This window comes from Corvus cornix, chromosome 1A (genome assembly GCF_000738735.6).
Source record: "Corvus cornix cornix isolate S_Up_H32 chromosome 1A, ASM73873v5, whole genome shotgun sequence".
NCBI lineage: Eukaryota > Metazoa > Chordata > Aves > Passeriformes > Corvidae > Corvus > Corvus cornix.
The window spans coordinates 64,271,677-64,286,729 of NC_047057.1; the positions used below are offsets into that span (position 1 = coordinate 64,271,677).

The 15,053-nt window shown below is 43.4% G+C and overlaps 1 protein-coding gene across 2 annotated transcripts in view; it reads left to right on the top strand.

The window, feature by feature from the left end:
• LOC120411941 (potassium voltage-gated channel subfamily KQT member 1-like) overlaps positions 1-15,053 on the top strand; it is a 286,757-nt gene that overhangs the window by 131,766 nt on the left and 139,938 nt on the right. The window lies entirely within an intron of this gene.

The following is a 15,053-nucleotide window of genomic DNA, read 5'->3' on the forward strand; positions in this document are numbered from 1 at the left end:
CCCTGTGTTTGGCTCAGGCCATGTGTGTGAATGGCTGCAGACGCCTCCCCAGTCAAGTAGCCGTGGGTTTGGCAATGAGCTCCCTCCCACTGGGAGATAAGGCAGTTTGTACCCTGTCAGTGACCAGAGGCAGCCACAAAACATTAGGCAGGCTCCTGACTGTCGAGAGCTGAAACTGCTTGAAAACAGCAGGGTCAGTCTGCTCTCAAACACACTGGTATTATCTCATTAGCGGTGGCATTTACTGCACAGCTCAAGGAGCAGAAAAGGGAGTTGTTAAAAAAGAAAAAAAAAAAAAGGCAAACAAATAGTATATGAAATCGTTAGGCAGAGGGAATGGTATTTACATGTGGGCTTTTTCTTTATTAAAGAAAGTAGTAGTTGTGCTACTAAGTGAATCATATACAAGCAGCAGATTATCACTTCCTTATCTTACCTCCAAATTACCTTCTCCTTCCAGCTGGCAGGGAAAGAAGGTGTTTTACCTGAAGCTCAGCCCTTGTTTATAAAGTTGTTGGGTTTTTGTTGGTTTTTTTTTTTTTACAACTGAAGAAATATGGTGTAGCTCATAACATTCAGGTTTGGGAATGAGAGACAGGCACTCCTGTGGAGCTCCTCTCCCCTCTCTCCATATCCACCTTCTCCTTTCTCCCCTGGGATGGTTTTGCTGTCAGCTTCACTGCTGCCAACTGGAATGCCACAAATTTAGCTCTGTGGCATTATGGCATAAAGATTCAAGAGAAGACCAACCAGGAGGATAAAAATACCAGACAGCACACAGGTGGCGTATCCCTGGGGGCCAGCAGGAGTGGTGGGAGACATGGGAAGTGCACATTAAGCTGTTTCCTTCAGCAGCACTCTGGTATTTCTAGCAGATACACTTCCATCAGGCTGTAAACACGGTCACAAACACAGGAATGTCTGAGATGTTTCCACAGCAGGACCTCAAAATGGAGCTGCTTCACCTGTCCCTGCTGAGGACTTCAGGATGGACTTGGACTTGCAGCACCCCCACACCTGTAGCCTGGCCCTGCCACTGTGGGCACAGTTCTCACAGGCTGGGGGGGCACTTGTCAAATGAAAGGCTTTGCAGGGTCAGAGTTTTTATTCCTACCAAAAGTGTGTACTGGGATACTTCCTCAGAAGTGGATCCTTCTTTCAGTCTGTGTATGTACTCACTGCTGCAGTGGTGCTCTCAGTTGTGACCAGCAGGTCGATGTCGCACAAATCATCTGCATGGAAAGTTATCAGAGTGCCGTGCTGTAAGAAATCAGTAAATAAATAAGGTGATATCAGAGACAGAGCTCTCAAGAGAGAAGAGAGCAACCCATACTGAAAGTGTGTAGTGGAAGAGGAAGCTGGGGAAGGGTCTTAAGCTTCTCTTGGTACTCAGGTGTTGCAGCCATGTCATGGGGGATTTGGTCTTAACAAATCAGCCATATACATGAAAATCTGCTTTTTACAAAACAGAAGAAACTCCTCGGGTTTCCAGAGCACAAACAAGTTGTTCATGTGGTTTCCTCAGATGTGTGTGTTAACTTGGCAGATAACATAAAACCTGTGCACTCCCTCTGAAGGATTTTCTGTCTGAGCTGTGTTGGTGAATTGTACTTTCTCAGGCAGAACAAATTATATTATTTAATTTCTTGCTGAAGTACAGGTGTAGTTCTGGCGCACATAAGTTCACATATGCAAGTGCTAAAATTAGAGTTTCCAAAAAAATGTAAGGGGGAAAAACCCTGCTCTCAATTTCTCCATTGTTTGGCTCAGGTAGTTTTCAGAAGACAGAGACAGGACACAGAGAAGGGTATGCAGAGAACCAAAAGAATGTGTTGAAAGTGCAAATGCACGCAGACACAAAAATATTCTGGGACAAGCTCACTGGCACGGGGATCTGTAAGAAGACACTGAGTTAATGATTTGCACTTTTTAGAATGAAAGTTTATGCAACTAAATTGTCCAGACAACTTTTTTTTCCCCCCAAAAACTGCCAATTTCATATGGTTTTTTGGATGAACTTTTCATAAAGCGCCTAACAGTGACTTTAGGCTGAATCCAATTCTGTAATCTCTTGGGGGTTGTTACAGTAAAACAAACTTTCAAATGGTAGGGCCCCTCCTGTGCTTGTTGTCATACACAGACACGCTGCTTTATAGCACCAGAGGTTTCAGTTTCAGACAAGCTAAAAGCGCTTCTAATTTAATAGAAACAGCACTGGCCAAGTGGTGAGCAAAGGAATGGATACTGAGAAGAGAACAGGGCAGGAACTACACTGAATAATGCAGCTGCAATTCAGTGCCAACAGAAAATGGGTTCCAGTATTTTTTGACTAAGATGTGTACTTGTCAAACAAAACCTGGCAGGACAAAGTTGTCTTTCAGATTTCATCCTGAAAGCCAGGAGATATAAATAAGGTGAGGAAAAATAGTGCAAGTTACAGCATATAATGTTTTTTTAAAAAGTTTTATCTACTCTAGATGATATTGCTAAAATATAAATTGTGTTTGTTTTGCTTCTATTTCTTACAATCTAGAAGAGATGTATATAGTATAATTAAGGCCTTTTTCTCTTGCGCAAGGTAAAAAATATAAGTGTACAGAAAGCTGAGTATGAACTTACTGGGGAAGAAACTTCTGAAATGCTTTCAGAACTGATACCATTATGAAGCATATTGTTATTCTGGCCTCTGCACAAATGAATTTTTCCTTCTTTATTTATTTGTCCATTTATTTTCTGTGCCCAGGACATATTTACACTAGGTAGGCATTCTTGGATCCATAAATGAAGTGAATGCCAAGAGGCTCTGTAAAAAATCACTGCTCAAGAAACTCCCTGGAATATGATCAGCAGTATATCAGCTCTTAACAATTAGAGTTAGACTGCACAAAGGCTGCATGTTTGTTGTTCTCAGGTATTCCTCTGCATAAGAAATATAATGAGATTAAAAAATCATTAAGGCTTTCATGTGAAGCCATACAAGAGAGGAATGTAGGCATTTTCCTATTCTTGAGTAGCCATTTCTTCTTTTTATAGCTTGGTTTTATTTGTTATCATAGGCCAAATTTAGCTCACTGATAAATTCATTCAGGCTACCCCAATTTTTCTTTGTGAATGGAAGTGCAGGCTGGCACAGAGAGCAGGATAGCTCTCTGCATGAGTCTGGGTGTTAAATTGCCTCAAACAAACCTGGCAGGACAGCTAAAATACATTGTTTATAGGTGAGACTGAGCGATTTAATTGATCATTCTTCACAACACTGCAAAGGGATGCCGAGAGTGGTGAAAGAGTCTCAGCCTGTCTGGCAAATATCCTGCAATTTTAATTGTACTCAGACAGGAAAAAATACAAGGCATTTGCTGCAGCTAAGTGAACAATCCAAAGTGGACAATGTATTTAACACATTAAGGTTGGGAGTCTGGGCTGCATCAGAGCCTAAAGAGCTCCTCTCAGAACAGCTCCAAGAACAAACAAAAGCAGAATTAGCAACCTCACCAGTCCCTGCCTCAGTCTTTGGCACAGCCTTTTCTCATATTGAAGGTTAATATGGGTGTGATTTTTGCACAGGTAACACAGTGGAGCTGTGGGGACAGCTGGATGGCATTCAGGCTACTTGGGAATAATCCCAAAATCCTCTGAGACCAAAACTTTCAACCTGTGGTTCCTTCATGGCATTGCAGTGAACTCTGATTTTTTTCTTGTCCAATACCTCTGAGTAAAAGTAAACAGAGATTTATTTATATATATGTAGCCAGTCCTCTGATTTACCCTCAGCTTTTAGAACTGTTTACATATGAGCTGATCCCAAATAGTCCTTTCTAAAATTGGCATTTATTAGCTCAATCATCTGGCACTGCTTTCTTTCTTAAGGGTGAGAGTAGAAGCACACACAGAACAAATTGTCAGACGCATTTCAAAGTTGTTTTTCTGCCGTTTGTGGTCCTAGTGCAATGCTGGAAATGAAGGAAAAAGAAGCACACCCATTTTTCATACAAATGGTGCTGCATTTGTGAGATTTTTTCTCGCTGACGCAAATCCAACAGTTGAAGAGTTGCAAGGGAAAAGACAAGAATAAAATAGAGGCAGGAGTCATCAGGAAGAGCAAGGTGTAGCTTGTTGTTGCTGCTCTTGACTTCCACTGTTACCAATCCACTCCAAGAGCAGAATTAAAAAATAAAAAGGCTGTGTCAATGACCTAGATCATGTCCCTGAAAATACCATGTACAGCACTGGTTTTCTTTCCCATTCACCCACACTTCAAGAAGACACAGGAGCCATGGAGACTGAAATTACTCAAAAGGAACTATTTTACTCTTGCCACTTTTCATTTTGACATTTCTATGTCAGAACTCCTTGACAGGAAAAAAACATGTTCTAAAAATCAGACGTCATGCAGATGTCTCAGAAAGAGAGGCACAAAAACTGCTGCTCACTCTCAGAACTGAACTCTTGTGCATCTCTGAAAGAGCAGTTAGATTGAAATGAGAGTTTAGTGTGGAAATCAAGCTGCTTTCTACTGTGTCCATGACATGAAGATCGTTCTAGATGCTCATTAGTGAAATACTGTTGATAAATAATAAAATGACACAGTTTGGTCACATTTCCTATGATATCCACAACACCCAGAGTACTTCTATTTAGTGTGAGTTCAGAGAACAGGCATTTTGCAAAGCTCCTTGTTATGTTTTATGATAGGTCACAAGGAATTAGGGCAGATTCTGGTTGTCTGAAATAAGTATGTGTAAATGAACAATGAAGTGCCAATTAATTGCCATCTATTACAGAGGAGTTGTAGGAAGGTAATGCTCTGCTGCAACGCAGTTTAAACTTAATTGATAGTTCTGTACAGATTATAAATCACAGAAAAATCTACGTTAACGTGGGCCATAAGCTGGATATTAAATACACTGTTGTCTGCCATTAATAATGCTAATGTTTCAGAGTTAGGAAAGGTACAGAGCAGAGCAGCCAAACCAGCCTGTGACAGGGAGATGGGAAATGAATTATCCAGAAAGATTAGCCAGAATTAGGCAGATTGATAATAGGAGACTCTCCAGGGATATGCTGAAGACAATACTGAAACCAAAGTAACAAAGAGAATGGATCACATTCATCTTTTTAAGATAGTCCCTAATTTGAAGAGTCTGGAGTGTGGGATAGCAAGGGGGTGACTCAGAAATGATAAGTATTTCCGGCACATTTGTTTAGTGTTGTTGAAATATTGAACAAATAGCTGAAGTCAAGAGCAACAAGTCAGGGGTTTAAAAGGAGCTCGTTTGTTTTCTTTCTGTGAAGGATTTTTGAGATTACATTAGCTACATATTTGAACTTACCATGATAAGTTCTAGGGTGATTTGTATTTATTGGGGTTACAAGGGCAGGCCTCAGTGGACCATATGGTATTTTTACAGGGCTGTTTCCATAACAAAAATGACACAAAACTGTATTAACTTTTCACAGATTGATAGAGAAACAAACTGTCTAAATAGATGTGTTTGTTTAAAAAGGGCTTGAGGTGGGGGGAATCCCTGCAGGTTTTCTAAGCAGACGTGTACCTATAGGTCTGAAGTTTTAAACTGGGGGTTTATTTCCATTCTCCTAAGATGTAACTGAGAAAAGAGGCAGTGGGAATAAAAAATACAAAGAGAAAGAAGGAAGGAAGGAGAATAAAGAATGTGAATCAATGCAGAGGGGGGAAAGGAAAAAAAGATTTAAAATCTGCTTTCCAGGTAGTTTCTATAGAACAGGATGGGAGAAAATTCACAGCTCTCTTCACCTTGGAAGACTTGGCCATGTCTTCAGTTAAAACTTCTTTTCCAGCTGAACCCTCTTTCTTCCTGGGTATCACAATCTGAATGGAATATTTCTAGCTTCATTCTCTGGAGCTGGCATAAAGATACACATTTGCTTCTAAAAATTAAACATAATTTTAAAAAGCAGATACTGTGATAAAATCAGATTAAGTAACTTATTGTAAGTAGATAGTAATTTAAGTTTGATTTTTTTGAAGCATTATATTCATGTTATTACCACACATTTTGTGTCTGTAAGCCACTGATTACTAGAAGGTGGGAGAGAACAGCAGGGGAAAAGATCATTTTTTATCTTCTTCTCCACTTTCCCCTATTAATCATGGTACCAGACAGGATACTGGGTTACATGGAGCACATGTTTGGCCCAGAATGGCCAGTCTTATAATGTACAGTTTTATGAAGTGATGAATTCTAGAATGAGAGTTCCAGCGTGCTTTTTTGTAATAACTTGGGGGTTTGACATGCTTTTTCACTTACAGTAATTATTCCAAGGCGGAAAATTGAATAAATGAAAACGAGAAATACAGAAAGCTGAGTTTACATGAAAAATGGCTAAGATGAATTTCATTTTGGGACTTAACATCAAGTCCTGTCTATATTGCAGAAAAGACTTGCTTCATTTTCATACCTGAGGTTTGTTAACTAATACAACCTGAATTCCTAACTCAGACAAAGCAAACTGTGTTTTTTGCTTAGCTCATCAAAGTGACCACGAGGGATGGAGGGGAACTCTTACAACTCGTGTGTACTTTATTGTTGTTTAAACACAACTGCTAATAGGTGAGTGTGTCTAAGCCAGGGAAGGCAGAAAGTGGTAATTAGCACCAACTATGGCATATTGACATCCTAAGTCTTAAAATTCCAGGTCCTGTATTTCCAGTCATATGTCAGAAAAAGGAAACTTATAGAAATGAAAGTTTCTCACAGATATTTATCTGTGGCTGCACAGTACCTTAAAAATTATAGATAAAACCTATGTATAGTGCCCAGAGAGGAAGGTCTCTATGTTATCAGGAGGGAGTTCAACCTGCTGAAAGCCCTTCCTCTGCTGGGCCAGCTGTCCTTGGCTGTGTTAACTGAGTTTGTTACCTACAGTTTTTGGTGGCATTTATTGAAGGCAAAGGCAGAGACAAGTATTTCTGTGGAATGGCTGTGCTGCAGGCACAGGCGGGAGAGTAAAGGAGTAAAGCATCAGGCCCAAGGCCATGTGAATAATCATGGCAGAGAAATACAGTGCTGAGAGGAAAAAAACTCCATGAAATGCAGGACCACACTTTGAATCCCTCCTGACTATCACTGATAAAATTTAATATCAAGTAGTAACCAGTGAGAATTCTCTGTCTGTGGCTCAAGAGCTGAGATCAGCATAGTCATGGCATGGCCATCCCTGCTCCCCAAAGCCCAGGCTTAGGGAAGGCTTGCACAAGCTGCTCTCGAGACCCTCTCGGTCACGTTGGGCAACAAAAGTGCTGCAAAGTGCTTTGGATCAGGACCTGCAGATCAGGTTTCTCCGAGAGGTTTGTTTTTGGCACCCACTTTCCAACAGAATAAGTGAGCCCCCGTCGATATTCCTAAGCAAGCACATAAAAGGTGTCCCTCTGTTGTTCCTGTGAAAGCAGGGCAGTGAAATCCAGAGCAGGCTCTGGGGGAGCAGGTTGCTCTCTGCAGGTCAGCTCTGTGCTGAGATGTACAGCAGAACACAGAGTGCCTCTTTCACTGACCCGAGCACGAGCTTGACCTCCAGACCAGTCTGACCAGATGCACCTTGGCTTCCAAAGGGCCTAAGCACCCAAAAAACCTCGCTCATCTGAGGTTAAATCTGCGTGATCTTGAGGAGGAGCACTTCCCTTTCAGCAGGCATCCAATTAAGGCACTGAACTGGTGCTCAGTAGAAATTAGTTCAGTTTCCAGGTGAGAAAGATCACCCCTAACATACAGTTTATACTCTCTGCACACCAAATCCACATTGTTCATCTTGGGCATAACACATCTTTTCTCCCATCTGTGGTCCCTGATTTTTAACTTGACTGTGAGGTCTTTGAGTGAGGGTCTCGCCCTTACTGGATGCATTCACATATCCATCCACTGAGATCCAGCCACAGAAATTGGTGCAAAGACCTTCACAGACAGGCAAGGAGGCTGAACCCTTACATACACCCAGACTCCAGCACACCCCTCTCCTGCTGCAGCCCTGTGTGCTGCACTGCCTCAGCATTCGGGTGACCCCAGGTAAGCCCTGGGTGGCATTCACCCACCCACCCTCTCCATCCATCCAGCCAGCAGTGCCATTTTTAACACCTGACCCACTCACTACTGCCAGTTTACATCAAGAAAGCTCTGAACTCTTCTTGTGGACAAAGCCCCCTTCCTCTGCGGACCCCACTCTGCTCCTGGAGGGGAGCCAGGGCTCCCTTGGCAGTGCAGCCTCTGGTGCAAGGCCACCCAGTTTTGGGTGGGGGCCGTGCCTTTGTGAGAGGAGACCTCTCCAAGATTCCCTGCTCAGCACAAGGCACCTCCTTGACACACCAAGCAGGTGGCTGTGCCCTCCAATGCTCATGTGACACTCACCAGGCAGCTGCGTGACCACAAAGGTGACTGCGGGGCAAGGCAAATTCTCATGCCCCAGAATAACCAGAAGGCAAACTGCAGAGAGTGAGCGGGGCTGAAGGAAGAGCAGGCTTTCTGGTCAGCAGCAATTCATCCAAAATCCCTTCAGAGATGCCAAAGAAATGGCCCTGCCCCCACTTCACCTTCTAATAATTCAATGTCTGTGTTTGTTGCCAGGTAGAAGGCTTTTTTTTTTAACTTCATGGGGAAAGTAAGACAGGATTCTAGCAGAATCCCATTGCAAAGCACGTATTTCTTCTTTTTCTTTCCTTCTCCCTCCACCCCCTCAACAAATCGCCAAGGTCAACATTGTAATAAACAGCAGGAAAGGCCCAATTTTCTGCACCTGTGGCCTTGTTTGTCTCTATATTTCTATAGGTGAATGGGCACTGGGGACACAGAAAGGAAGCAAATTCAATGGATTGGTTTAAAAAACTCAGCATGGTAATCAGCAGGCACTCAGGTGAAATGGCTTTAAAACCCTGTTAAGACAGAGCCAGAGTGAAACAGGGTATCAGGGTGTGTAACTACAGTGCATGCAGCTTGGGGTTGTTTTTTTTTTTTATATAAAAACGTGGCATTGTTAAAAGTCAGCCTCTAGTCAAGTAGCTTGTTATTCAGGACACAAACCCCTGCACCTCAAATCTCTTATACAGAGCAGAAGAATGATGTTGGATTTAATCTCCTTTTTCATCCCATGAAGATTTAGTGCAGACTAAAGGTACTAGACTAGTAGAAAATGAGTCACTTTTAAAAATTTTTTTGGAAGTAGGATGGGCTCAGGAACTACGAGTTCCCCCACCAGCATCTAAAACCTGCGCTCTGCCCCCGAGCAGCTCCTCCCTGCAGTCCAGGTTTGGGAACCTGAATTGGTGGAGCCTCTACCCTGCCAACCACTGCTTGGAGTCAAGCTTTTCCCTGAGGGCAGATGTTCCCTCTGCAGTGCAATGTTCCATGACTGTGTAATACACCTTACTGGGGTTTTTTCCCCAAAGATACATGCCAAGAGGTGCACAAATTCTCTCACATTTGGACAGATTTGTTTCCAAAGTTTTTATTAAATGCCTCAGGGGAGTGATTTGTAAAGCCCAAATACTGCAATAATTGATATTCTCCTGGTATTTCAGTTCACTGATGCACTGTGAAAAGAGCAGATCTCAGGTTGTCATAGCTCCCTGAAGGTTTTGGAAAAAAAGACTGTTAAAAAAGATAAACACCTTTTGGCAAAAGCCAAACTGTTTGCCTTGATTTGAGTTTACCACTGGGTTATTTCTGGCTCTGTTGTTTATCCAGGTCCCTCCTGAATAGTTGTAGTATCCACCCATCTGGGTACATCTCCCTGCTCACACATAACACTGCTGCAGGCACAGATTCAGACCCTGGAGCACTTGTGGGGTTTAATTTACTTGCAGTAGGAAAAATTAAGTCTGAAATAGAAACGGGCCTCAGTGAATTTTTTTCCTAGTGCTATGCTCCCAAGTGGAGCTCCAGCAGGATGTGCACTATCTGTTTCCTTGTTTTCCCAGGGGTGTGGAGGGAACCTTTGCTATCAAACTACTCCTTTTAAAGGATACTGAGGCTTTAGACATTGGCAGGGGAGAAAGAATTCAAAATGGAAAAACCAAAAGCAACTCATTAAAGAAAAGATCAGGTCCAAACTTTAATATAAAGTATTGACAAGGGTTCCAAATAAGTATTCAGTTGAGTTGCAAGGAGATAAGAATGAGTATGAGTTGGCTGCATGAATAATTTGATTGCTTTTTGCCTAAAATGCCATTTATGGTCTGGGCTCAGTTCCTCTATAGTTTGGCTGAACACACGCCTTCACACTTGTATATGTGTACCTAATCTCAAATACAAATACTCGACCATGGATATGTTTGTTCAACCCTCTGTTGACTCTGGTGATCAATTTTGAAGCCTAAAAGCTGGTTAACAGCACTGTAAATAGCTCAGAGGCAGCTGTTTATTTGCTCATGATATTTGTCGAGCATTTTTATAAAAACAGACACATAGGAGTAGCTTGTATTTCTTCCTTGATACTGGAGACAGATAGCACTCACCTGAGCTGGTGCTCAGCAGGAACTATCCTGGCTGCTCTGGCTGGTTATCCAAACATTCTGCTCAGATTGGGAAGCACCTGTGACCTGTGTCCTGACTGAGGCTCTTCCCTAGACTTAACTGCAGCTTTGGACAAATTGCTTCATCTTCAGGTGTAGTAATGGTCACTTGGTCAGCACCTCAGTTTGCATCAATCTGCAGATTGAGGATGGCTCTGGGTTGTGAACTAGGCATGAGTGCTAGCCTTAAACTTGCAAAACACGACTGTAAACACACTCATAGTTTTGGGGATGTGATTAGATGTTCACTGTAGGTGCAGGAGTACAAGTCATCCAACTGACCTGCAAAAATGAGATAAAACCCAACCAAGCAGCTCACAGAGATCTCTATTTCTCTATTGTCCACTCTTTTTAATGAGGGGGAGCCTGATTCAATAGGCCTCCATTAATTTTGAGGTGGACCACAAAGAAGCCTGTTTGACCTTTTTCTCCTTCCATCAGACTGCCTGCTCTCACTCACCAAGGCAGACAAATCCTCACCCCGTGCTTGCCCAGATTTTTCTCCAGCACAGTCAGCTCTAGCAGCACAGAACACCTGTATTATCTCCAGGACTTCGGCAGCAGCCAACACAAACAGCAAACAGCTGGATGTCAGAAAAGACCAAATCTATCATGGCCTGACACACTGTGTTGCCTCTGCAGCAATAAAATTACTGGTGGGTCAGCAGAAACAGCATCCAGAGTTGGTCAGATCCGCTGTGGAAGCTGCCTGAGATGATTCTGAGTTGCTTCGTTTTATTGTTGTTATTTATGGCTTTGGTTGTTAATGAATACTTCTGGTAAATTTGGTTTAGAGCCCGTGGGGTGAGTGTTATGTCACTGTGTTCCTGGAGCGTTCTGAGCCAGCCTCCCCCATGGGGTTTGCAGGCATTCACTATTCCAGTCAGTAGTTAAGGGAAATGTAAGGACCACTTCAGTCCTTGCTGATAAGCAGCTACCAGTGAAGTGACTCTGCATGGCTGGGTGGCAGCACAGCAACACTAATCAATATCTGGAAACAGGACTTTGGGGTACTTCTTCCACCTGCTGAAAAGAGAAAGTGCTTCTCTAGCCTGGCATTATGATGCATGTTCATTGATACGAGAGATGGGGATTTTGTTTTACCACCATGAAAGAGTTGTGTTTATCCTATAAACAGAAAAGAGAGAGAGCGTGATTAAAAACTAAACTCAGGTTTTTTAGTCAAGATTTTTAAAGCCCCCCCCCCCCAGTCCCTAGAATAATTAATTTCAAATTCGTAGTTCAAGGCTATTGGTCCAACACTAAATAAGTTAGTCTGGAATAAAGTAGCAGAGTGAACTTGCTGCCACTAAAATAATTTTGCAAATTTTTTTGTTTTGTCAATAGGACCCGAGCAGATCTAAAATTCTGATCTAGCTTAAAAGTCTGCCCGGGCTTAAATACACCCTCACAGCAAGGTTTCACTTCTCAAATTAATAGCTTTACAATAATACCATTTGATGGTAGACTATTGCTTGTTTTGGGGTCCTGAGGGTTGGATTGGTGGAGTTTTTTACAATGCTGTTTTCAGTTCCTGAAAATAATTAGGGAGGACGAAGAGCTGTTCAATCTGATGAATACCGTACTGATGCTGCAGTATCCTTAGACTGCGGCTGACGGGAGCCCAGTCGGGAAACCTAAGTGCTAAAAATCCTGATTTCAGTAGGTGGCAGCATCCCCTCTGTGTCACTCCCAAACCAACACCCGACGTGCTGCTCCGGGGCTCGGGAGCTGTAAAAAAACCCCAGTTTGCCGTGGCTGCTGAAGACCCCCGGTTCCACCTCCCAGCAGTGGTGGCTGCTGGTTCCTACACCTGATCCCAGGACAGAAACGAGCCTTCCCTCCCTCCCTCTTTCACTGCATGAGGTGTTTTCGCTTGGCAGGTTGGGTTTGTCTGGGAGGGGAGTCCTGAGGTTCTGCCCTCGAAGTATCACGCATTTTTGTGGTGCTGTTTTAGCAGCTGCTCTGTCCTGCTCCAAAGAACGGGTCAAGTCCCTCCCTCACAGGCCCAGCCGTCCTTCATCTCTGCCTTGCAAAAGGCATCGTTTGATTCACTGCAGTGAGAATCACAGTGGTTTACAAGCCAGTTCAGGAAAGACTCATTCTCAACATGAAAACAAATAATATTCTGTTAGAGATACGCAGTCTGGTAGTCACAAAGCTCTACAACATCCTTCTACCTGCCATCCATCCCCAAAAAATACACTCGTGCAATTGCAGTTCAGTCCCTTCTTGTGGCTGTTAGGCAATATAAATTAACATATGGATTAGTTTTTTAGGACAGCTGTAGAAGTCATCCCTCCCCTCCCTTTTCTTTTTCTTAAATAGTGTATTTATCTTGCTTGGCTAAGCTTCTCTCTTGCTTTGGTGATAACAAACAAGCACTACTGTAGGGCAGGACTTTAGAGGATTCCTTTGTTCACTGAGCATTTTTGAAAGGAGAATGCCCCAAGTCAGATTTCAATGTAATATAGCTGCAGTTCTAAAGCATCTTTGTGGCAATTATGCCAGCCACAAACAGCACTTGGACCAGGTTTGTTGTATTGCCTACAAAGCAGATGGAGAGGAAGGATACTGTTTAGGAAGTGGCTGGAGAGTTTCTCAGTCAGGGAATTTCCAGCTAAAAAGATCCAGCCTGGTTTTAAACCTGGCTAGGTCCTGGGCTTGAATCTAGTTCCATAGGCTTTAACTGAAATCCCTGTTCCTTTTTATTCCCTGTCATTCCTCTGGAATGCAAGTTTAAAGCTAATTTTGTATGTTGGGGCAGCATCAGAAGGCAGTAGTTAGCAGTCAACAGCATCAAAGGAAACTTTCCATAAATCCCATCTCCCTTTGCCAAGCACTGTTAGGGCCATCTTCTGTCCTTAATATTCTGTCCATGAACATTCCTGTGTATTCACCACATAAGGCTAAGAATAGTTCAGCCATTTAAGGGCCTGAGTTTACAGACAGGGACTGTATGAGTAATGGATTGCTGGGCTGGATCACTGCTAAAACATTCTAGCAGTCCATGTTTGTCAATAATAAGGTAATAAAACAACACTATCTGATTTCAACTTTCTTACCTTAGCAAAATATTAGTTCTTTGTCAAGCTGAGCTTGGTTTTCTATGCACAAGGAACTAGAGGTTTGTGAAGTTACCAGCTTTCCATTAGGCTTGGTGATGATACGTAACCGTAATGCCAAATACTTGTGTGTTTTCTTAACCTAGCTTGTCAATCCATGTTCAGTCAATGGATGAGCATACAGTACAAAATCAAATAACAAAAAAAATCAGTAACACGAGAAAATAATTCATCAAAAAGAGCCAAAATCTCTAAAGGAAGTTTGTAAATTCATTTGTAAGTCCAAGCCTCTAGTAACATATTCATGTATCCTTTAAGATACCAAATCAGTCTTCAGTGTTACTCTGCCAGGTGTCTGAATCCACAGAATCACAGGATGGGGGGGTTGGAAGGGTCCTCTGTGGATCATCCAGATTCCCCTGCTCGAGCAGGATCACCTGGAGCAGGTTGCACGGGATCAGGTGCAGGTGGGTGTTGAATATCTCCAGGTAAGGAGACCCCATGGCCTCTCTGGACAGCAGTTCCAATACTCTGACACCCCCACAGTAAAGAAGTTACTCCTGGGCATCAGTCCCTGCCCGTTCCTCTGGTTCCATGGCTGGGCCCTGCTCGGAGCCCTCCCTGCACACAGGGACACCCAGGGCTGAGGGCCCCTCTCAGCTGGGGCTCCTCTCCAGGCTGGACAGCCCCAGCTCCCTCAGCCTTTCCTCATAAGGGAGATGCTCCAGGTCCTTCATCTTTGCAGCCTCTGCTGGCCCTGCTCCAGGAGCTCCATGGCCCTCCTGTCCTGATGATCCCAGACCTGGCCACAGCTCTCCAGATGTGCCTCACAGGGCTGAGCAAAGGGGCAGGATCACTCCCTGACCTGCTGGCACTGCAGCAGGTGCCCTGTCCTGATGCACCCCCGGATTCCATTGGCCCTCTTGGGACAAGGACACACTGCTGGCTCAGGAACACCTTGGTGCCCCAGGTCCTTCTCTGCAGAGCTGCTCTCCATCAGGTCAGCCCATGGCATCTCCAGGGAGCCCTTGGGGACTTTCTGTCTGCCTGCACTGTAACCATTCTTTTCACTGCCACCAGGGAGCTTCAGTCTTACTTTCTAGTAAGTGACAGACTGCTGCCAATATCCTAATGGTGGTGGTGACAATTTTTCTCATTCCTCCTTTGCTGTTGTGAGGCCTAAACCAGTCTAGAGTGAAAATGAACACACTTATAGGAGGCAGGATGAGGGGAAAGGGAAGGGGAATCACTCTGTTTTCTACAAAGTCTTCTTGTATTGAAGTGTGCAGAGTTCATGTTGGAAACACTCCTCAGCACCCAGATGATCTTTCTCTTACATTTATTTTCAAGGAAGCAGATTCTTGTACTGACACCACGGTTCAGGAGTAGAGATGCTGAAAACAGGGAATATTTTGTAACTTTGCAGCCTGATTATCTGTGTTTTCCTAAAG